Genomic DNA, 6,776 nt, shown 5'->3' with positions numbered 1-6,776 from the left:
TAAAAGGTATTCGATTAGGAAAAGAGGAAGTCAAATTGTCCCTGTTTGCAGATGACATGATTGTATATTTAGAAAACCCCATTGTCTCAGCCCAAAATCTCCTTAAGCTGATAAGCAACTTCAGCAGTCTCAGGATACACAATCAGTGTGCAAAAATCACAAGCATTCTTATACACCAATAACAGACAAACAGGAAGCCAAATCATGAGTGAACTCCCATTCACAATTGCTTCAAAGAGAATAAAATACCTAGGAATCCAACTTACAAGGGATGTAAAGGACCTCTTCAAGAAGCACTACAAACCACTGCTCAATGAAGTAAAAGAGCACTCAAACAAATGGAAGAACATTTCATGCTCATGGATAGGAAGAATCAATATAGTGAAAATGGCCATACTGCCCAAGGTAATTTATAGATTCAGTGCCATCCCCATCAAGTTACCAATGACTTTCTTCACAGAATTGGAAAAAACTACTTTAAAGTTCATATGGAACCAAAAAAGAGCCCGCATTGCCAAGACAATCCTAAGCCAAAAGAACAAAGCTGGAGGCATCACACTACCTGACTTCGAACTATACTACAAGGCTACAGTAACCATAACAGCATGGTACTGGTACCAAAACAGAGATATAGACAAATGGAACAGAACAGAGCCCTCAGAAATAATACCACACGTCTACAACCATCTGATCTTTAACAAACCTGACAAAAACAAGAAATGGGGAAAGGATTCCCTATTTAATAAATGGTGCGGGGAAAACTGGCTAGCCATAAGTAGAAAGCTGAAACTGGATCCCTTCCTTACACCTGATGCAAAAATTAATTCAGGATGGATTAAAGACTTAAATGTTAGATCTAAAACCATAAAAACCCTAGAAGAAAACCTAGGCAATACCATTCAGGACATAGGCATGGGCAAGGACTTCATGTCTAAAACACCAAAAGCAGTGGCAACAAAAGCCAGAATTGACAAATGGGATCTAATTAAACTGAAGAGCTTCTGCACAGCAAAAAAAAAAAAAAAAAAAAAAAAAAAAAAAAAACTGCCATCAGAGTGAACAAGCAACTTACAGAATGGGAGAAATTTTTTGCAATCTACTCATCGGACAAAGGGCTAATATCCAGAATCTACAAAGAACTCAACCAAATTTATAAGAAAAAAAAAACCCATCAAAAAGTGGGCAAAGGATATGAACAGACACTTCTCAAAAGAAGACATTTATGCAGCCAACAGACACATGAAAAAATGCTCATCATGACTGGCCATCAGAGAAAGGCAAATCAAAACCACAATGAGACACCATCTCACATCAGTTAGAACGGCGATCATTAAAAGTCAGGAAACAACAGGTGCTCGAGAGGATGTGGAGAAATAGGAACACTTTTACACTGTTGGTGGGACTGTAAACTAGTTCAACCATTGTGGAAGACAGTGTGGCGATTCCTCAAGGATCTAGAACTAGAAATACCATTTGACTCAGCTGTCCCATTACTGGGTATATACCCCAAAGGATTATAAATCATGCTGCTATAAAGACACATGCACATGTATGTTTATTGCGGCACTATTCACGATAGGAAAGACTTGGAACCAACCCAAAGGTTGATCAGTGATAGACTGGATTAAGAAAATGTGCCACATGTACACCATGGAATACTATGCAGCCATTAAAAAAAAAGGATGAATTCATGTCCTTCATAGGGACATGGATGAAGCTGGAAACTATCATTCTGAGCAAACTATCACAAGGACAGAAAACCAAACACCGCATGTTCTCACTCATAGGTGGGAATTGAACAATGAGAACACTTGGACACAAGAAGGGGAACATCACATACATGGGGTGGGGGGAGGGGGGAGGGATAGCATTAGGAGATATGCCTAATGTAAATGATGATTTAATGGATGCAGCATATCAACATGGCACATGTATACATATGTAACAAACCTGCACGTTGTGCACATGTACCCTAGAACTTAAAGTATAGTAATAAAAAAACAAACAAAAACAAAAACAAAACAAAAAAGTCACTGCTCAGTCACTGATCTGCTAATGAGTGCAATGACTGGACAGATATTTCCTTAATTGCTTTGAACCAATATGCTTTCCACTCTTGGCTGAAGGGCTTTATGTGGCTGTGTATATATACATGTATATTTTTGGGCACATATTTTAAATTTAATTTTACTTACACATTTACACATTCAGAAAACCATTCTAAAAAAGGAAAGTCAGGGCCACCCTTTAGCAATGCCTGACTCCCTCTTCCACCCCATCTCAGCAGCACCATGCAGACTCAAGCTGGCAGTCATCCCAGAAAATTGTCCAGGGTCTCAACGGCCCTGGCTGTGGATGGCCTCTAAAACAGTTGCTGTGGCTTGCCCTGCACCAGGGCCTCCCTCAGTGCCTGGAAGCCATGGTGTCGGAGGCACCTGGGCCCAGGATTTTATTGCTGGTGAACTTGTTTATCTACCTTCCAGTCACGTGGTCCAGGATGGTGGCATGATCAGAACTAGGTCTGATGGTGCCCATTTTGCTGAGATGAAAGGAAAGAAAATGTGTAAACTGCACTGAATTCTGTGATGCTGGCATGTTTCCCCTGCTAGTCCTCATCCCTAAGGGGCAAGGGTGGGGGGTTCCTGGAAGATACAGGTAGAGACCCACTGCCGACCACCCAAGCGGGGCAAGTCAGGGCTGATGTGCCCAAATCCACAGTGGCCTGAGCTCCAAGCCCAACCAGCCCTCCCTTTCCTGAGCCATGTTCCTTTTAAGGCCCCCAAAGAAGATGTTCCCCTTCTTAGGTGGAAAAAGCCTAACCCCCTTCACTTTCCAAAATCATATCTCCTGTGTCAAATGAAGTAGGTGCTTGGCAGACAGAGGTTCTGAAGCATGGACCAGCATTGCATGGGCATGGATTCTGAAAAGATGAACCCCCGTACCCGACCCTCTGGTCATTGCCGAACATCCACAGGAACAAAATGGTCACAGAAAGAACGATTTGCCTAAAAGATCATAGGAGTGCCGAGATGAAAGCCAGAGGTGTCATTTTACTCATCAGATTTGATGCTGCATGAGCCTCTGATTTTGCAGTCCCCTTGCTTCTCTATACCTCCTGAAAGTGCTGGGTGCTGTTCCTGCAATCCACCAGTGGTAGGCAAGACCATCCCTAACCCCGGCCAGCAGAGCCTCAGGTGCATTCCCTTCTTTGACAACTGTGGGAAATGGCTCACTCTGCTACTAATGCTGTGTAATGTTTCCTCCTGTTGGGCTGTCAGACTGCAAATCTTTTCCCCCCTCTGATGTGTACAGAAGCGAGTGACATCCTAATGACAATGACAGGGGAGGGGGCAGGGTCCTCAGAGCATCTTACATCCAAACTAAGTGGCAACAGTCAGGACCCTGCGTCATAGGTCGAGGTGCTCACAGGCCCATGGGAGACCTCAGACATCCTAAAAGGAGGGGGTGTGGTGGAGGAAGTGTCATTCTGTGCTCAGATCTCCACCTGGTTAGCCCCTGGTCTAACAAAGATATTTGAATTTGTAGGTTCTATGCCTTAGTTTAGCAAAATAAATAAATAGGTTTCTGATACCCAAAGAGCTTAAAGTCCCCTTTGAAACATGCATACAGGCATCAGATGTCTTGTTTGTTGATGTCCAGAAGATAGTGCTGCACTTTGGTTCTGTTATACATGATAATGCCCCGCCTGAAGGGATGACCAGGTATGATACCAGGTGGTCAATGCCAGCTTCTTTTATGATGTATGAGGCATCGTCCTCCAGGCTCTCGTAGTGTCCAGTCCCACTGTACATTATCTCGCAGGGTGCACAGAGTTATACATACATCATCTATTGAATGATGTGGTCCCCACACTGAAGGTCTAGTCATCTGTGGTTTGGCTCACCCAGGTCGCACATGAAATCTTCAAAGTGGATCCCCTGGGTTTTCATCAGGTTCCTCTTGTATTTTCTGATAATGCCAGGGCAATCTCATGCTTGTACCAAGGTTCAAACCAAGGATTGTGAACAACTTTATCCTTAAATGAAGAAGTAACTCTTTCGAAAGGGATGTCTTACAATAAAAAACTTGAAGTATGTTTCAATCATTTATAAGGACCAGCACTTTCTTCCACTGTGTGTCGCCCACTTTGGGAGTCTGGCAGAAAAGAATCTTGTGCTTGTCACAGACAAATATTCAGTCCAGAACAAACCTGGAGATACGAGTGTACAAGAGATTCTTCAGGGCTTCATCCCTGCAGATATTTCTGATGATTTCCATGTGCTCCATGTAGACCACGGGCTAAACAAGCCATCTGTCCAAAAGCATCTTCCCAGTCGGCTTCAGTTCCTCAAGAAAGTGCTTCTCTTCTGGCAACTTCCCCACTTCTGACATGGTTGTCAGGAATAGAAACTCCTGTCCCGCACTGTACACATCTGGATCTTTAAAGGTCAACATGATGAACTTACTAGCTGTCATGATCATAAAAATCAACAAAAAACATTCAAGCAACAGAAGCCACCGGTGGTACATGTTGTCAAGCTGCAACCATTTACTGATTCTTCCTTCTGTGACCTGGGGCTCACATTTCCTTGCTGTGTTTGCCCTGACTGAAGTTCCTGGTTCCTCTTTTCAATTGCAGCTCTCCAGATGTGCATTAGAAGACAATGAACTCCTGGGTTTCTGCAGTCTCTAAGGTTCTGCATTTATCTCTTTTCCGTTTCTATTCCTGGCTCCCGCTCACCTTTTTTATTGTATATCCTCCTCATGTATTGAAAAAAAATCTGACTATAACTGCTAGTTGTCTGTAATGCTTACTAATTTTTTTCTTTCTTTGTTCAGTTTTGCAAGTACTCCAATTTTCATTTCAGTGAAGGAAAGAATTTTCCTCTCAGGTATTTCTTTGAGATTCTATTCTTCAGGGTCAAGAGCAAAGACGACAAGATTTTTCTTTCCATCCTAAAATTCCAATTGTGAGCCAAGATGGACTAAGTCCTAATTACAATGGAGGGAAAGGGAAAGACCACTTTTCTTTTTGTGTCTTCTCTTTTTAACTCAGTCACTGACAGGAGTGAAGAAGGAGGTGGTTGGTGATCAGTGAGCTAGAGTAAAACTGAGCTGCCTAACTTTAATAGCATCTGAGACATTTCTCACGCTGGCAGTTTAAACTGAGCAATGCAATAACCCAACTCCTCATGGCCCAAAAGCCCCAAACTTTTGTCTTCAGACAAATAACCCTGTATGACAATCCTGTTGCTTAGCTAACCACAACCTGGCTGCACTACTTTCTATTCACTGCCTAACCCTTTCTTACCTTTAGCACACTTGAAAGCAAAAACGACAGTTTTTGGAAAACCTGGTTCAACTTTCCAGCCATAAGTGCAGAAATGCATGCCTCAACCTCCGACTTCCAATAGGCCTCGTTTTACCTTGAAGATCAGAGGCTCACAACATTCTGAAGCCCCTCAGGCAGGGAACGTGCATTTCATATCTTGACTTCACTCATATTGAAAGGCTGCACATGTTCCTTCTTCCCTGCCTTCTCTCTGTATGCTCCTCAGACCCGAGTGGAGCACTTTCTTCCTCTCTCTGCCAACAATTACAAATGCAAATTCTCAGCCAAGGGTGAAAGAAGTAAATTGTAGGCTTGTCCAAGTAGCAATAATTCTGCAGGTCACAACTCCTGCACAAGGACACCTCCTCATTGCACAATTAATGCGAGGAAGTCTCTTCCAGTTAATCCCATGAACTAGGGAGGGCCTCAAGTCACCAAAACACACTGGGATGTGGCCGGAATTTACATATATATTGAGGCATTCCTTCAATGTTCTAGCAGTTTACAGCTCTATCTTAGGCTTTATTTTTACACAGGGACCCAAGGCCAGCCAAAGGCAAGAGATTAGAGCCTTCTCAGGATTTCTTGAGCATGTACACAGCCCTTTACATGTGTGTGGTTTTCTATACCCCCAGAATTATGTCAGAGCCATTCAAAGCTCCCCACAGATATCTCATTGCCAAGAGCTTTCTTTTACGTCTTTTGGCTAGTCTCTTGTTTTTCCCAATGGGTATTTTTCACCTCAGGCAGCTGCGATACTAAACAATAGCTATTTATTGATTGTTTCCAACAAACAACTCAGGAATAGAGCTTTTCCCACTGAGCAAGCTCTGATTTAGATCAAATAACAACAGTCCTGTGTATAAGGTTTTACCAGGGTACCAACAAACAAGTCAAATTGTGACAATTCTCTGGAGATGGAGCCTTAGGAAAAGCTCTTTACCCAGTCAGCCCCACCTAGTGGTTGCTTGCCTGCTGACTTTCACAGCAGCCATGGATCTGAAGAAAAGGAAATGGACATAGAGCAAGTTAACCACAAAGCTCACTGTCCTTGAGGGGAAGCAAGTTTTCTAGAATAAACGTTCCATGGACTGTTGCAGGTCTTAGTTTAGTTTCCAGAGTTCTGAAAAAGTTGATTTTAACAAGTTTTGCCAGTGTTCTTCTTGCCTTTATGGAGAAACAGATTCTCATAAGTCCTTTCTTCACTATTCCATAAGTCTCCTCAGTGACTAACTTTTAACAAATAAAATGTAGTGGCAGTATTGCAAGCCTTCCAAGCCTAGGTTGCAAAAGGCAACATAAAAACTGTCTGGCCCTGCTCTTGAGATGTCATCCCTTGAAATACAGAAACAATGCTTCAAGGAAGCCCAGGACACATAGCGAGGCTAAGTGTAGAAAATTTTATTATCAGCGCCCAGGGAGACCCCAGCCAACAGCCAGAGGC

General features: G+C 42.8%; 1 pseudogene; it reads right to left on the bottom strand.

The window, feature by feature from the left end:
- Positions 1-3,561: 3,561 nt before the first annotated feature.
- Positions 3,562-4,593, bottom strand: LOC104672123 (annotated as a pseudogene).
- Positions 4,594-6,776: the final 2,183 nt, after the last annotated feature.

Source organism: Rhinopithecus roxellana, chromosome 5 (genome assembly GCF_007565055.1).
Source record: "Rhinopithecus roxellana isolate Shanxi Qingling chromosome 5, ASM756505v1, whole genome shotgun sequence".
Taxonomy (NCBI): Eukaryota; Metazoa; Chordata; class Mammalia; order Primates; family Cercopithecidae; genus Rhinopithecus; species Rhinopithecus roxellana.
Note: the sequence above shows the minus strand (reverse complement) of the source record. Positions and strands in the feature narration are given on the sequence as shown.